The sequence below is a fragment of the Eimeria mitis genome, genomic scaffold, assembly GCF_000499745.2.
Source record: "Eimeria mitis Houghton genomic scaffold, Emh_scaff488, whole genome shotgun sequence".
Lineage (NCBI taxonomy): Eukaryota > Apicomplexa > Conoidasida > Eucoccidiorida > Eimeriidae > Eimeria > Eimeria mitis.
The window spans coordinates 18,446-18,813 of NW_013573179.1; positions in this window are offsets into that span (position 1 = coordinate 18,446).

A 368-nucleotide genomic window follows, 5' to 3' on the forward strand; every position below is an offset into this window, starting at 1 on the left:
AAACGCCAGATAAATAAATAACCAAAAGCCAACCAAAAGCCTAAATAAAAACGATAAACGCATGCACATTCTTTTTATTTTATTTTATTTTATTTTATTTTATTTTTTTTTGTATACAGCGCAGCGCAGCAAGCCCCGAGGAGCAGCAAAAGGTGGTGCTGCTGAGGGGCCAGTGGAGGTGCCTGTCTCTGTTGAAGAGAGACAAACCTTCCAAGAACTTCTCTCGCAGCTTAACATGGATGCGCACTTTCAGGTATATAAAAACGCATGCATGCATGCATGCATGCATGCATGCATCTATGTATGTATGTATGTATGTATGTATGTATGTATGTATGTATGTATGTATGTATGTATGTATGTATGTA